We start from the raw sequence: 16,655 nt of genomic DNA, 5'->3' as shown, positions 1-16,655 counted from the left end.
TCCATAGAGGAATTTCGTCCTCGAAATTGACGTCACAGCACGAACAACTCAGGATACTTCTCTCTCATCTCATCCTCCGGTTCCCACGTAGCCTCTTCGATCAAATGATTCTTCCAAAGGACTTTAACGATGCCGTCTCTTTGTTTCTCAATACTCTGACTCTGCGATCCAAAATCTGGACCGGAATCTCTTGGTAGCTCAAATTCGGCGTCAAGTCCAATGGCTCGTGGTGAAGAACATGGGAAGGATTCGCAATATACTTCCTGAGCATCGATACGTGAAAAACATTATGGACTCTGTCAAGATCTGGCGGTAGGGCAAACCTGTAGTGTGACACCTCTGACCCGTAACAATAAAAATACGCAGCGGAAATAAATTTTTCTTTAAAATATGGAAGGAGTTTTAAAATACATTTCTTTAAACGTTTATACAACAAAATAAGTACATGATCATTTAAATGACATAACAAAATACAAAACATCATTCCTATGATCATGCCATCAAAATCATCCTTCCAACGGTGTATGCATATGACCCCCTGTCCACAGTCAACGTCCCGGGCCTCCACTCTGATCTGCATCACATGAAATAACTGAAATGAGAATAAATCTCAGCAAGTGGAACTCTTACATAGCAATGAACATATACTCTGTAAAACATAGCTTTGAAATCATAAATACCATCAACTCTGAACTGTAAACTCTGAATCAATGAATATCATAACAATAGCATAGAAATGAGATGGTATTTCTCTTTAATCTGGTTGGATTGATATCAATAGTAACTCTGCTCTGGGGTGCTCGTATCCCAAATCGATATAAACCGATAACTCTGAGGGATACAAGCCTATGGGCGTTGATCAACTAATTGCATGCAATTCTCTGGCTATGTATTTATCAATCCAATAGAAACATTTAAACTCTCTCTTGGCTTTAACAATCACTTTGAAACTCTTTCTTTTCTCTTTTATTCCCTTTGAACAATAATGAGACATAAAATGCCTCCAATATACATATCAATGAAATCAATACATAAACATGAATCAAATGAAGGGAATAACACATTAAAACCTTTGAAACACAATACATATAACATCATGCGAGCACAAAGGATGAAATTCCACTTACAACCCAATAGAACACCTCAAACTTAGCTCTTGGTCACCACCTACAACAATAATCCATAAATAACACCAACATCAACTCTATAATCAAGAATCCAAGTCAAAACAACACTCCCAAATCATCTCTTTCCCAAAACAAGAGAAAACACTACCAAAAACTTACCTTAGCTTCCTAGCACCAAGGAGAACCTCGATCTCAAGTCGAAAATCGAACTAGATCCACGAATCGAAGATAGGAAGCAAAAGAAATGGAAGAAAACCCTTGCAAATGGAGAGAAAATCGGACATGAGAAGGAAAGAAAAGGATAAGGTATGGCCAACAACTCCAAAAAGTAACTAAATATCTCGCCCATACCTAGACCGCGGGTGCGGTGCTTTCCAAAAAGTAACTAAATATCTCGCCCATACCTAGACCGCGGGTGCGCTGCTACAAGCACCGCGGGCGCGCTAAGTGAAAGGGGATCGGTTACGGTGGCCGGAAACGCAACGGAAGCACAAAAATTTCGATTTTAGCATATATATTTCGGCCACCATAGATTTGTGTAGGAATTACAATAAAACACCAAAATGACATTCATAGTGTGTTTAGAAATAGTTACCTATCAACCTCTTGAGGTTGATGATGGCTCCAACTTAGTTGATATACAAATAAGCTCTTGATGGCAAGACAATCTACAAGCTTCACCTTGTTCTTGAATCTTTCCTTCAAAATTAGGCCCACCACTAGCAAACTAGAACCCCTTTTATTTTGCACTAGAAAAATAAAAGGATTTTTCAAGGAGAAGTATTTTTCTTCCTCAACACTTGAAGAGAAAAATTGAGAGAAAACTTGAGAGAATTATTGTGTGAATTTCGGCCATTGTAGCTTGAATGAAGGGGAAGGGAGACTTATCTTGGACTTACAAAAAGTAGAGACAAAAGTAGCATGCCAAGCCTTGATAGTTGCAAAAGTTGTCTCCAACCCTTCACCTCCCATGCATGCATATGATATGGTTTTTTATCAAAATAAAAACCATGGACTAAATTTAATTATCTCAAACATATTTGAGACTAATTAAACATTACTTGAATTTACCCAAGTCCCACTAGTTAAATAATTAATTTAAATTGAGCTCTACAAGACTCAATATAATTTAATTAATTCAACACTTGAATTAATTTAATTATTTGGACTCTACTAGGTCCACTAGTGTTTAATTAATTCAACACTTGAATTAATTTAATTTAGTCCATAATAATGTTTATGAAAATCACAATTTTCAAATACATTATTCACTTGGCCAAATTTTAATTTAGGAACACTTCCATAAATTAAAATTTACGTTTCTCTCATAGAAGTCATACTTCTATTTTTCTTTACACTTATAAACTCCTTTATAAGCCGTTCAACACATTGAACTATTTTTACTTCTCAACGGGATCTAGAAAGCCAGCACTTGTGTGGCCCTCAATGGTTCATTGATACAACTAGCCGTGGGTTCACATCTCCATGTGATTCGGACTAAACATGTCCTTATATGAGCATACCCCAATTGCTCCATTCTTACTTATCAACTCTTTGATAACAAGAACGTCAGAACTCAAGTCTGATAGCACCCAACGAATCATGTTAAACGCCTAGCAACATCGCTTACATGATTCCCTAGGTATCAAATGATAGTGCCTGCAAGAACCATTCAATTATGGTTAGCGTACAGTACGGTACCTTCAACTCATATATCCCGACCGATTCGACAACCATTGGTTTATCGAGAGTTGTCAATGAATCGATACTATGTGTCATGTTGTAGTTGCATCGATGGTGTAATCTATGAAACCCCTTTCATAATTACCACCATACTCTGATCAGAGATTTCAATCTACATACACATGAGAACACATAGGATATCCATACCCAAGGTAAGCGGTGAATCCCCGACTACAATGCATCGACTCCTATATGTTTCGACAGGACACCCAACCTTGCCACCTGATGACCCCATGAGAGTCGGTAAACAAGCCAAAGTGTAATTCTAGCACATAGAGTCTCAATGTTGTCCCGGGTCATAAGGACTAATGGTGTACAACCATAAACTAGGACTATTCCACTCGATAAGTGAGAACCACTTGGAAAGTCCTTTTATGGAGGGTTGTTCAGTGCACTCTACAAGGAGCACCTATCTGCATGTTCGGACATCAAAATGTCCCCTACCAATGAAACATGGTACTCACATCGCAGATACTAGTCTCTAACTCGAGCGGCCTATATCCTTCTTAGTGGCGGCTGAATCGACTAGGAACCGTTTAGAATATACAGTATTCCAAATATGAGTTTCATGATACTCATCATATGAGCATCTCATATTCTTTCTACTATTTGTATATTCAAGGACTTTATCTATGCAACTAGCATGGGTATACAGATAAAGATGCGCCAATATAATAAATTCAAATATTATTAAAATAAAGATCGTTTATACATAGAGTTTCATCGTGAACATTCGGCCAACACTTGGCTCGACGGGCACCTACTCTAACACTAAGCTCACGGCATTCCAAACAATTCCCTGAACTCGATGACCGCGGGTGCGGTCCTGCAATTACCGCGGGTGCGGTCCTTGCACTGCCTCGGGTGCGGTGATGCCACGGCCAAACTCCCAAAATCCAATAAATGAGACCGCGGGTGCAGTCCCTACAATGAGTGCGGGTGCACTCTTGTCACGGCAATGATCAAAATTCAACCAGCCAAAATCGATCCGAAACTCTGAAACGAACAACCAACAACAACTAACACCTCAAGAACAATAATAACCAATAATACTATGGCCCAAAACACAACTCTAAACATCTAATCACATAACCCAAATAAATACGAAACTTAAACCGTACCGTACACCGGGCTCGGCTATTACAATCTCCCCTCCTTAGAGGAATTTTGTCCGCGAAATTGACGTCACTGCGAAAAGAACTCAGGATACTTCTCCTTCATCACATCCTCTGGTTCCCACGTAGCCTCTTCTATCAAATGATTCCTTCAAAGGACTTTAACAATGCCGATCTCTTTGTTCCTCAAAACTCTAACTCTGCGATCCAAAATCTGAATCGGAATCTCTTGGTATGTCAAATTCGGCGTCAAGTCCAATGGCTCATGGTGAAGAACATGGGAAAGATTCGCAATATACTCTCCTGAGCATCGAAACATGAAACACATTGTGAACTCTGTCAAAAGCAACATAGAATCCCAGCTACCTGGATAATCGATAGTACAAGCTCTGAGCATATCCTCTAGAATCTAAATGACTCTCTCTGATTGACCGTCGCTGTAGTGACCCGTTCCAGAATCACCTACTAATCAAAACTTAAGCATGCAAAATTTAACACTTAAACTGAATCAGGTAAACAGCGGAAAAACAGTAATACAACCCAATCGAATCTGTAAGTACAAAAATACTTAAACAACCAGATCGAACTAAATACCAAGAACAAATACCAACAACTACAGGTCAACCTCTGCCAGCTCCCTGTCCACTCCCTCCTGGACCGTCCAACCTGAGACCTGCCCCATCGAATAGGGTGTCCAAAACAGAGATAAACCGAGGACGTGAGCATAAAACGCTCAGCACCGAAAGCATGAGTAATAAGACTATGACATGCATGTATGCAAAATGTACTGGATACCAGGATCTGGGTATATCGAAATACTACTCAGGTAAATGACGTCAAGGTATGTAGCACTCTGCGCCGTCGCACCAGGAGGTGGCTCCCATACCAAAATAAACCTGTGGATATACCGGTGACCTGACCACCGTCGGCCAACGGGGTCCAACCATCCACAACAAACGAGCGCTGAGCACCCTCTCAACAGGCTATCTCAAAAATAGTCAGGCTCAACATGATTATGCAAATGCCGCATAATAAACCATGCATCATATGACAGATAATAACGCAACATATAAACATGCAACATATAGTAAAGCATACTCAATCCTGCTATCTCGGATAGTACTTTCGTACCTCAAACCAGTAGATCCTAGCAATCAGTCCTAGAATCAAGTCTGCGTCCGTAGTCAGCCCACTGATGCCGCTAGCTCCCAACTAGAGCACAGCTCCGCTACAAGACTAGCAGCTCCCCGCTAGTGCCTAAACCTCGGGAAAAGACTAGAAACCCATCAGAAACGACTAAAACGCTCTGGAACACTCGGAATTGGCGAGTAAAAAGTGAAACCTCGCGCCTCTATTTATAGACAACGATCGGAAGATCCGATCCACTTCGGAAGATCCGATCCGGCACACTTCGGACGATCCGAACTCTGATCTGACGATCCGAACCTTGCATGTCTTCCACGTGTCCAGACACCTGTCTTCGGACGATCCGAACCCTGATCGGACGATCCGAACTCTGCATGTCTTCCACGTGTCCAGCCACCTGTCTTCGGACGATTTGAACCCTCTTCGGACGATCCGAACCCGCTTCGGACGATCCGGACTCTGTTCGGTCCTTCCGATCCCACCGAAATATAATTAATCCAATAATTAACTCAAATTAGGCATCGGGATACTACAGTCGCTCTGAGGGTGATAAGTTGTACTAAATGCTAACTGCGAACCCATAGCTCTAAGCAAACTCTTCCAAAACTCTGAAGTAAATCTAGGGTCACGATCAGACACGATCGACACAGGAACACAAATACAACTTCTGAAGGTCACCAAACCATCACCATACACTCTAAACTCTAAGGTACCTCTCTCCTCTGCTCTAGCTCTCATCTCTATCAACTGAACCTCGTCAGTCTGCTCTCTACGGATCCTGTCCGTCAATGTAGCCCTAATAACCAACGCTGATAAACGAGCAATGGTCCTCGGAACCATCAAAGCAATCACAAACTCCCCATCTCTGTCCGGAGGCAAACACGGCACATCATTCTCAAACACATCAACAAACTCTCTAACCACATCAATATCATCAATATTCAACTTAACCATACTATCCACATCAACAATAGAAGCCAAAAACCCATCACAACCTCTACACAGCAATCTCTCAGCCTCAAGACAAGAACTAAAAGGAAGGACCAGCGAAGTACCTGCACTGGCGAGCATACCTCCCCTATCGTCATCATCTTCCTTGGTCATCGAAAAGATAAGACCCTGCACCTTCTCTTGGCTAGCTCCCTGAGGACAGTCTTTGGCAACGTGGCCTACCGTGCCACAACGATAACAAGAATAAGTGCCATATCTGCACTCTCCCCAATGGTGTCTGCCGCACTTGGGACACAATGGCTTCTCGGGATCAGATGGGACTGTCGGTGGTCTAGGACTCAGATCCATCTTGTCTTTCCCTTTGAATCGATCTCCACCTTGCTGACTCGAACTCTGGCTCCTCTGAGCACTAGCCTGATGTCTCGCTTGCCTCTCCCGGGCAATGTCCTTCTCGTCCTGCTCGGCCAACAAAGCCTCGGACACGATTTCCTTGAAAGTCACAGCCTTGGACATATTGATATCTCTACGAATCTCTGCTCTAAGGTCTCGAATGAAATGAGCACCTTTATCCTTGTCATTAGAAGCAACATACGGAGCGAAGAGACAACCCTCCTCGAACTTCAGAATATACTCGTCAACGTTCAAGCTCCCCTGTCGAAGCTCCAAGAACTCAGTAACCTTCCTCGCTCGAAGTGCGTCGGGGAAATACTTGTCATAGAACAACTCTGTAAACTCTGTCCACTTCAGTGTCGAGACATCAACTCCAACTTTGGTCGCATTCCACCAGATGCGAGCAGCTTTAACCAACATGAAAACAACACAACTGATACGGTCTCTGTCCTCGTAGTGGAGATGATCGAAGATCGCCTCTAAAGCCTTGATCCACTCTACAGCAACTAAAGGATCGGTGCTCCCTGAAAACTCTGGTGGATCCATCCTATTAAACGCAGAAAATATGGCATCAGTGCCAACAACCTGAGCAACCTGCCCTCTACCCTGACCTCTGCCCTGACCTGCTCCTTGCAATCGGAGCAACTGCTGAATCTGCTCACTATGAACCTTGGCCTTCTCTCTCAGTAACTTGCCGAACTCGTCGACAACTCTCGAGGAAGAACTATCCTCACCCTCTACAGCTTTCCTCTTAGGTGGCATCCTCTACTCTACAATGTGCTCACAAAAGACATATCAATATATAACAATGGATAGATGCAAGAAAACATACCCGGACAGTTGACAGTAGACGAATTCATATGCATTGGTCCGAAGAACGGGGCTCTGATACCACTAAATGTGACACCTCTGACCCGTAACAATAAAAATACGCAGCGCAAATAAATTTTTCTTTAAAATATGGAAGGAGTTTTAAAATACATTTCTTTAAACGTTTATACAACAAAATAAGTACATGATCATTTAAATGACATAACAAAATACAAAACATCATTCCTATGATCATGCCATCAAAATCATCCTTCCAACGGTGTATGCATATGACCCCCTATCCACAGTCAACGTCCTAGGCCTCCACTCTGATCTGCATCACATGAAATAACTGAAATGAGAATAAATCTCAGCAAGTGGAACTCTTACATAGCAATGAACATATACTCTGTAAAACATAGCTTTGAAATCATAAATACCATCAACTCTGAACTTTAAACTCTGAATCAATGAATATCATAACAATAGCATAGAAATGAGATGGTATTTCTCTTTACTCTGGTTGGATTGATATCAATAGTAACTCTGCTCTGGGGTGCTCGTATCCCAAATCGATATAAACCGATAACTCTGAGGGATACACGCCTATGGGCGTTGATCAACTAATTGCATGCAATTCTCTGGCTATGTATTTATCAATCCAATAGAAACATTTAAACTCTCTCTTGGCTTTAACAATCACTTTGAAACTCTTTTTTTTCTCTTTTATTCCCTTTGAACAATAATGAGACATAAAATGCCTCCAATATACATATCAATGAAATCAATACATAAACATGAATCAAATGAAGGGAATAACACATTAAAACCTTTGAAACACAATACATATAACATCATGTGAGCACAAAGGATGAAATTCCACTTACAACCCAATAGAACACCTCAAACTTAGCTCTTGGTCACCACCTACAACAATAATCCATAAATAACACCAACATCAACTCTATAATCAAGAATCCAAGTCAAAACAACACTCCCAAATCATCTCTTTCCCAAAACAAGAGAAAACACTACCAAAAACTTACCTTAGCTTCCTAGCACCAAGGAGAACCTCGATCTCAAGTCGAAAATCGAACTAGATCCACGAATCGAAGATAGGAAGCAAAAGAAATGGAAGAAAACCCTTGCAAATGGAGAGAAAATCGGACATGAGAAGGAAAGAAAAGGATAAGGTATGGCCAACAACTCCAAAAAGTAACTAAATATCTCGCCCATACCTAGACCGCGGGTGCACTGCTACAAGCACCGCGGGCGCGCTAAGCTCACGGCATTCCAAACAATTCCCTGAACTCGATGACCGCGGGTGCGGTCCTGCAATTACCGCGGGAGCGGTCTCACCGCGGATGTGGTCCTTGCACTGCCGCGGGTGCGGTGATGCCACGGCCAAACTCCCAAAATCCAATAAATGAGACCGCGGGTGCAGTCCCTACAATGAGTGCGGGTGCACTCTTGTCACGGCAATGATCTTAATTCAACCAACCAAAATCGATCCGAAACTCTGAAACGAACAACCAACAACAACTAACACCTCAAGAACAATAATAACCAATAATACTATGGCCCAAAACACAACTCTAAACATCTAATCACATAACCCAAATAAATACGAAACTTAAACCGTATCGTACACCGGGCTTGGCTATTACATGTAGGCTCGATCACCAACTCTGTCCAAGATCTCATATGGACCAATAAACCTCGGACTCAACTTACCCTTCTTGCCAAATCGCATCACACCATTGAGAGGTGCTATCTTCAGGAACACGTGATCGTCCACCTCAAACTGCAAAGGTCTACGACGAACATCTGCATAACTATTCTGTCTCGACTGCGCTGTATTCATCCTCTCACGCATAACAGCAACAATATCGGCTGTCTGTTGGACCAACTCTGGTCCCAACATCTTCCTCTCACCAACCTCATCCCAATACAAGGGAGATCTACACTTCCTGCCATAAAGTGCCTCATACGGTGCCATCCTAATTGTCGCTTGGTAGCTATTGTTGTACGTGAACTCAACAAGAGGCAACTTAGAATCCCAGCTACAAGAATAATCGATAGTACAAGCTCTGAGCATATCCTCTAGAATCTGAATGACTCTCTCTGATTGACCGTCGCTCTGAGGGTGATATGCTGTACTGAAAGCTAACCGTGAACCCATAGCTCTGTGCAAACTCTTCCAAAACTCTGAGGTAAATCTAGGGTCACATTCAGACACAATCGACACAGGGACACCGTGAAGTCTAACAATCTCTGCTATGTAATCCTCGGCATACTGGTTCATAGAGTACTTCGTCTTGACTGGAAGAAAGTGGCTGACTTGGTCAATCGATCGACAATAACCCAAATGGAATTGAAACCCTTCTGCGTCCTGGGAAGACCAGTCACGAAATCCATCGTAATATGCTCCCACTTCCACTGAGGAATCGGTAAAGATAGCAATGTCCCAGCAGGTCTCTGGTGCTCAATCTTCACCTGCTGACAAGTTAGGCACTGAGAAATAAATACGGCAATATCTTTCTTCATACCTGGCCACCAGTAAAGTCGACGAAGATCCTGATACATTTTGGTGCTGCTTGGATGTATCGAATATGGCGCGGTATGAGCCTCTGTCAAGACGTCTCGCCGAATATCATCGCCAATAGGAACACAAATACGGCCTCTGAAAGTCACCAAACCATCACCATTCAATCCAAACTCTGAGTTACCCCTCTCATCAGCTCTAGCTCTCAACTCTAACAACTGCAAATCAGTAGCTTGCTCTCTACGGATCCTGTCCGTCAACGTAGCCCGAATGACCAACGCTGATAGACGAGCAATGGTCCTCGGAACTACCAAATCAATCTCCTCTCTCTGCAAATCCATTAACAATGGTCTCTGAATCAAAGAACTCAAAGAAGAACTCGACTTACGGCTCAAAGCATCAGCCACAACGTTCGCCTTCCCCGGGTGGTAACTAATAGTCACATCATAGTCTTTGACAAGCTCTAACAACCTCCTCTACCGCATATTGAGCTCTTTCTGGGAAAACAGATACTTCAAACTCTTGTGGTCTGTGAAAATCTCACACTTTTCGCCATACAAATAATGTCTCCAGATTTTCAGGGCGAAAACCACAGCTGCTAGCTCCAAATCGTGCGTCGGATAATTCTTCTCATAATCTTTCAACTGGCGAGAAGCATAGGCTATAACCTTACCTCGCTGCATCAGCACTGCACCAAGGCCTTTCTTCGACGAATCGTTATACACAACAAAATCGTCTGAACCACATGGCAATGAAAGGACAGGAGCTGTTGTCAACCTATCCTTCAACTCTTGAAATGCTCTCTAGCAATCAATGGACCACTCGAACTTCACAGTCTTCCTCGTCAAATTGGTCAATGGCAAGGCAATCTTGGAGAAATCTGAAATAAAGCGACGATAATAACCCGCCAAACCAAGGAAACTGCGTACCTCTGATACAGTAGTAGGAATAGGCCACTTCTGAATCGCCTCTATCTTCACTGGATCAACAGCAATGCCATCCTTCGAAACGACATGGCCTAGAAAAGAAATCCGATCCCACCAAAATTCACACTTCTTCAACTTGGCAAACAACCTCGTCTCCCTCAACAATCGGAGAACAACTCTGAGATGCTCTGCATGAAGCTCTCTGGTCTTAGAATAGGTCAAGATGTCGTCGATGAAGACAATGACGAAGCTATCCAAATAAGGCTTGAACACACGGTTCATCAGGTCCATAAAGACTGAAGGAGCATTGGTCAGACCAAAAGACATCACAAGAAACTCATAGTGACCATACCTAGCCCGGAATGTTGTCTTAGGGATATCAGACTCCCTAACCTTCAACTGATAATATCCAGACCGAAGATCAATCTTCGAAAATACAGTAGCACCATGAAGCTGATCAAACAAATCATCTATCCGTGGCAACGGATACTTGTTCTTGATCGTCACTTTGTTGAGCTCCCTATAGTCGATACACAGCCGCAAAGACCCATCCTTCTTCTTGACAAACAGAACCGGAGCTCCCTAAGGCGAAGAACTCGGACGAATAAAACCTTTGTCCAAAAGATCCTGCAACTGCGTCTTCAACTCCTTCATCTCAGTAGGGGCCATCCTATACGGAGCCTTAGAAATAGGAACCGTACCTGGAGCTAGATCAATCACAAACTCGACGTCTCTGTCCGGTGGCAAACCCTGCACATCATTCTCAAACACATCAGCAAACTCCCTCACCACATCGATATCATCAATATTCAACTTAATCATTCTATCCACATCCACAATAGAAGCCAGAAATACATCACAACCTCTATACATCAACTTCTCAGCCTCAAGAGAAGAAATAAAAGGAAGGACCAGCGAAGTACCTGCACTGGCGAGTACTCCTCCCTTAATGCTATCATCTGCAAATGTCACCGTCTTAGCAACGCAATCAATAACAGCACGATAGGTCGACAGCCAATCCATGCCAAGAATAACATCAAAGGCAACCATCGGGATAACAATCAAATCAGCAAAAACAACTCGCTCCTCAATACGAACAGGGCATGCATAAACAATAGACGTCGGGAACAACACGTCCCCCGAAGGCAAAACAACATTAAGCTGGAGGGGAAGAATAGAAGGAACTATACCCAACGATCTCAAAAACAATTCAGACATAAAAGAATGAGAAGCACCTGTATCAATCAAAGTCGTAGCTACTCTGCCTGAAATTAAAATAGTGCTAGAGATCACAGAAGAATCATGGTTAATACCTTCCTTGGTCATCGAAAAGATACGACCCTGCACTTTATCCTTGCTCGCTCCCCTAGGACAATCTTTAGCAATATGGCCAGCCGTGCCACAACGATAACAAGAATGAGTGCCAAATCTGCACTCTCCTCGATGATGTCTGCTGCACTTAGGACACAGCGGCTTATCGGGATCAACTGGAACTGGCGGTGGTCTAGGACTCGACTCCATCTTGCCTTTCCCCTTGAATCGATCCCTGCCTCGCTGATTCGAACTCTGGCCTCTCTGAGCAATAGCTTGATGCCTCTCCTGTCTCTCTCTGGCGATATCCTTCTCGTCTTGTTCAGCCAACAAAGCCTTGGACACAATCTCCTTGAACGTCACAGCCTTCGACATGTTGATGTCTCTTCGAATCTCTGCTCTAAGGCCTCGAATGAAATGAGCACCTTTGTCTTTGTCGTTTGAAGCAATATACGGAGCAAATAAACAACCCTCCTCGAACTTGAGAATGTACTCGTCAACGTTCATGCTCCTCTGTCGAAGCTCCAAGAACTCTGTAACCTTCCTCGCTCGAAGTGCGTCGGGGAAATACTTGTCATAGAACAGATCGGTGAACTCTGACCACTTCAACGCTGAAACGTCAACACCAACCTTCGTGGGATTCCACCAGATGCGTGCAGCCTTTACCAACATGAATACTGCACAGCTGATCCTGTCTTAATCTTCGTACTGGAGATGATCGAAGATCGCCTCTAGAGCCTTGATCCACTCCACTGCAACTAAAGGATCAGTGCTACCTGCGAATTCCGGTGGATCCATTCTCTTGAAAGCAGAAATGACGGCATCAGTGCCAACTGCCTGAGCTACTTGGCCTCCCACTTGTCCTCTACCCTGTCCTGTTCCTTGCAATCGAAGCAGCTGCTGAATCTGCTCGCTATGGACTTTGGCCTGCTCCTTAAGCAACTTGCCGAACTCATCGAAAACTGTCGAGGAAAAACTATCCTCACCCTCTACTGCTTTCCTCTTAGGTGGAATACTCTACAATGTGCTCACAAAAGACATATCAATAGATAACAATGGATAGATGCAAAGAAAACATACCCGGACAGTTGAAAGTAGACGAAGTCATATGCATTGGTCCGAAGAACGGTGCTCTGATACCACTAAATGTGACACCCTTACCCGTTACAATTAAAATACAGCGGAATTTAAAATTTTCTTGCAAATGGAAGGAATTTCAAAATACATTTCATTAAAATCTTTACATCAAAATAAATACATGATCATTCAAATGATATAACAAAATACAAAACATCATTTCTATGATCATGTCCAAAAATCTTCCTTCCAACATGGCATGTGTAATGCCCGAGAATTATAGAATTGATAAATTAAGATTATCAAGCTTCATTAACTAGAGACTCGGAAGATATGAGAATTCATGACATGCAATGAGGGAAGAAAAGACATGAGAAAATAGGGTTTGCAAGACCGCACCCGCGCCCAGAACAGGAGTGCACCCGCGGTCATGCAATGATGGATTTTTGCAAGAAAGGCCGAAGCCACACCGCACCCGCGGTGCAACCAAGACCGCACCCGCGGTTGAGTGACAGAAATTTGGGAGTTTTTGGAAATGGCCAGACCGCACCCGCGGTACTAACAGGAGCGCACCCGCGGTGGGGTCACCGCACCCGCGGTACAATACATCACCGCACCTGCGGTCATGCGTGTCGCATGAAAAATGATGCCATGTTTTAGCTTTTGCATGCAGTATATATAGATGAAGGACACGTTTTTCCTTCAAAAACTTCAGAAACAGGTCGAGGCTTTTGGAGAGAATATCCTTACGCCTTTTAGATTCGCGATTGTGGAAAATCCGTCTATCAGAATTCAAATCCGACTTCAGTTCTGTGTTCCTCTTGAGAAGAGCTACACAAGGACGTAAGTTTTGTTACGTTTTGAGATGTTTTGGAAACATGATGTTGCTAGAATTGCATGTGATTCAGATATGGCGTGTCTGCTACCGTAGATATTGTAGAATTGAAGTCAGATTAAAGAACAGACCGTTTCTGTAATTGTTATGATTTTTGAAAGATATTGACTGAGATTTTGATATCAGAATTGTGTATTACTGATTTTGAATATACCGATATTCAGATTATGAGTTCTGTTATTATTTATGTGATGTTCAGATTGACGGGGTTATTCAGATTATATTGTTATGCCGTCGAAAAATCAGTTGATTTATATTGATCAGATTCAGTATTGATTGAGATTGATCAGACTCTGTAATTATCCAGATTGTATTGTTATGTAGATGATATGACTCAGATTGTATCTTGTTCAGACATTGATCAGATTGTATATTGAATTGAGTATTGATCAGAACAGATTGTATATTGAGTTATTCATTGATACTATGTATTCGATATTGTCTTTTCAGATTGAGATGGACAGAGTTGAATACAGATCATCGTCTTCGTCAGACCGGGACGACAAAGGTATAATTCATGTGATATTCGGGAAGACACAACTCAAATAGATCCTATTTGAGTTTCCCAATAAAATCACATACTAGCTTATTATTATATTCTGATCTGAATATGCTTTGTTTATATGCTGATATGCTACTGATCTGTTTATAGATTTATATGCATTGCATTTGAGATAGGAGAGTCGTTGACAGCCATTGTCACATATCTAGATGTTCGGTGTATCTCAGCTTAGGAGCAGCTGTAATGTCCGGAAATTAATCACTGTAATTGACGTTGATTGATTTATAATGTCATGTGATTATGAATGGACCAGTCGGGATACCGAAAAGAGTATTTAAAATGAAAGTAGGGATTTTTGGTGCGAACCAAGACCGCACCCGCGGTCCCTACGACACAGCACCCGCGGTGTAGATGATGAAAAATGGATAGGATTGTCGTGGGGTGACCGCACCCGCGGTGCAGGACCGCACCCGCGGTGCAGCAAAGACCGCACCCGCGGTGCTGCGTGTTGCGCGGAAATGCTGCCACTTCGTTGAATGCATGCAGGATATATATATGTTTGATAGCCATTCATTCCTTCGAAAATCATTCAGCAGAAATCGAGAAAGGGTCAGAGGAATTGGGTTGAAAATCCTTACGCCTTTTCGGAGAAATCCGTCCGTCTGATTTTGATTCCGACTTCGGTATTGAGTTCCTAGCGACGTAGGCTACAACTGGACGTAAGTTTTGCTACGTTTTGACATGCTTTGAAATTATGATATTGTCAGAATTGAATGGAATTCATATATGATGTTCTTGACATATTAGACATCATAGAATCGAAGTCAGATTTAGAAACGGACTGATTATGGAATTATTATGAATTTTTAGGGTATATTGATATATACCGGACAGATTTGAATTATGATTGAATTATGGATTATCTTGGATATAGGTTATGGATTGTAACTGTTATCTGGTGTTGTTGTATTGACGGGAATATTGAGATTGTTCAGTTATGCCGTCAATTTCGAATTAAATCCAGATTGACAGATTATTATGGAATTGACTGGTATATTGATATGAGATTGTTGGTATTGTCAGTACCAGACAGATTGTGAGTTCAGGATTTCGACTGAGCTAGACACCGACGAAAGAAAGGTATAAGTCAATGTGGTATTGGGAGATGGACTTGAGTCGGTTTAGACTTGGGTTTCCCTAAATCACATACTTTATTTTATTGCATGGATATTTGCATTACATTGATTAATGTACTTGTTCTCTTGAATTTAGATGATAGGTATTAGACGAGTTATCTTGTGACAGAAGTGCCGGATAGTGGTGGTATCGCCACGGCACATTGCACGATGTCACAAGATAGGATGCTAGCGATAGAACTACAGTCCTTGACGGTTAGGTCAGGACACTGGATGTTTGGTTATATCGAGTAATGGAATCTATTACGGAATTCGATATAGGAACACCATATTTGGTTATATCGAGTAAAGGGTATTGGAATTCTTCTATTACGGAATTCGATATAGGAATACCAGGGCACTGGTTATATCGAGTAATAGAGATTATGGTTCCATCCTTTACGGAATTCGATATAGGAATACCACATCTGGAAACCGGGATCCCTAGACTAGGATTGAGTCTAGTCTGAATTATGATTGATGTCGACAGTTTGATTTGATATTGTTTATGTTTCAGATTTTGATACATATTCATGTTACCTGATTACATGCTTTATATTGTTTATATGATTGCATGTTTCATTGATTTATACTGAGGATTATATTCTCACCGGTATTTCCGGCTGTTGTCTTGTCTGTATGTGTACTCGACAACAGGTGGGACAGGTCCAGGGTCGAAGAGATGAAGAGCTAGATCGTGATTAGAGTGGTGGCACCGGACTTGGACTAGATGTAGGGTTAAACACTTGACTTTAGTTTTAAACCCTAGTTTGAATAAATGTTGAAATACAGGATTTGTATTTTATGTACTGATATGTATATATGTTGTATGTCACTACGTTCCGCATTTTAAAAAAAAATTTAGACCCTATTTTAATTGATTAATTAGTCCCAATGATGATTAAGAACTTGATTAGCGTCCGGGTCCCCACAACAGGTGGT

General features: G+C 42.1%; 1 long non-coding RNA gene across 1 annotated transcript; it reads right to left on the bottom strand.

Annotated features, from left to right (window-relative positions):
* Positions 1-421: 421 nt before the first annotated feature.
* Positions 422-1,342, bottom strand: LOC140840954 (uncharacterized). Its single transcript, XR_012120064.1, has 3 exons — positions 1,287-1,342; positions 1,128-1,167; positions 422-574 (listed from the first exon to the last, which is right to left on the bottom strand). It is a non-coding gene; the product is annotated as an uncharacterized lncRNA (long non-coding RNA).
* Positions 1,343-16,655: the final 15,313 nt, after the last annotated feature.

The sequence above is a fragment of the Primulina eburnea genome, chromosome 9 (genome assembly GCF_022965805.1).
Source record: "Primulina eburnea isolate SZY01 chromosome 9, ASM2296580v1, whole genome shotgun sequence".
Classification (NCBI taxonomy): domain Eukaryota; kingdom Viridiplantae; phylum Streptophyta; class Magnoliopsida; order Lamiales; family Gesneriaceae; genus Primulina; species Primulina eburnea.
The sequence above is the reverse complement of the archived record's forward strand: the minus strand, read 5'-3'. Positions and strand labels throughout refer to the sequence as shown.